The 1353-nt window shown below is 41.5% G+C and overlaps 1 pseudogene; it reads left to right on the forward strand.

Moving 5' to 3' along the window:
- Positions 1 to 846: 846 nt before the first annotated feature.
- On the forward strand, positions 847 to 965 carry LOC145399176 (5S ribosomal RNA; annotated as a pseudogene).
- The last annotated feature ends 388 nt before the right edge of the window (positions 966 to 1353 follow it).

Here is a 1353-nt window from a genome sequence, read left to right on the forward strand (position 1 = left end):
AAAGTATTTTCAGAAAGCTAGACTGGGAAAACAAAGGAGTGAACATAGATGGAGAAAAGCTAAGCCATTTAAGATTTGCAGATGACTTTGTCCTAATCTCAGAAACAGCGGAGGCATTGCAAGAAATGTTAAATGACCTACTGTAAATAGATAAACTCTCAAAATAGGGCTAAAAATGAACCGGAGTAAAACTAATGTTTAATCCACATACACCAAAGAGCATCATGAGAATAAGCGAAGGAATCCTAGAAGAATTCGAGGAGTACAATTACTTGGGTCAAATACTAAAATTAACGAAAGATCATGATAGTGAAATAAAAAGACGCCTTACAATTGGATGGAAAGCTTTCAGTAAACACAGAGACATTATGAAAAGTAGTTTGCCAGTTTGTATGAAACGAAAAATATATAACGAATGTACAATTCCAGCTATGATGTACGGTTGTGAGACCTGGAAACTGACAAAATTGATGGAAAATAAATTAATCCGTTCTCAGAGAGCAATGGAAAAGTCAATGTTGGGAATATCTTTAAGAGACAGGAAAAGATCAACTTGGATGAGAGAGCAGACTAAAGTCAAAGATATTAGAGAAGTTATAAAAGAACAGAAATGAAGGTGGGCAGGCCATATAGCAAGAATAAGGTATAACTAATGGAGCAAGAGGCTGACTGACTGGACACCAAGAGATTGTAAGCGTAGCAGAAATAGGCCAGACTTGAAGTGGAGAGATGAGATAGAGGTATTTGCAGGGAAAACGTGGCAAAGATTGGATCAGTCAAGGAATTCGTGGAGAAGGTTGGGAGAGGCCTTTGTTCAGCAGTGGACTTGTAATGGCTGATGATGATAAATATATCCATGCCACGTTGAGTACACCGCTTCCCGTCCGATAAGCGAAGTTAAGCAACGTTGGGTCTGGTTAGTACTTGGATGGGTGACCGCCTGGGAACACCAGATGCTGTTGGCATCCCTACGTGTCAAGTGGGGTTGGTGGAGGATTAGTGCCCCTCCCTTGTAAAACAATTAACTCTAAGCCCTTGATCACCCCGTTTGGGATACATGGCGTCTGGCAATGGATATATATATATCCCATGGAGATGAAGTAAGGACCAGATGGAATGAGTATTTAGAATGCCTGATGAATAGGAATAGAGAGAGGAGATCCCCTGTAAACATGATTGGTTGGGGGGGGGGGTGCAGAGAACTGCAGTCCCAGGAAACGTGACCCTTGCACAGGTGAAGAGCTCTGTGAAGCGGCTGAAAAATGGGAAAGCAACTGGGGCTGATGAGGTGTATGCAGAGATGATTAACTGTGGTGGAAAGAGAGAGGAATGAAGTGCTTGTTAGAGATATTT

Source organism: Coenobita brevimanus, chromosome 47 (assembly GCF_032717465.1).
Source record: "Coenobita brevimanus isolate Jiangsu-jjx chromosome 47, ASM3271746v2, whole genome shotgun sequence".
Lineage (NCBI taxonomy): Eukaryota > Metazoa > Arthropoda > Malacostraca > Decapoda > Coenobitidae > Coenobita > Coenobita brevimanus.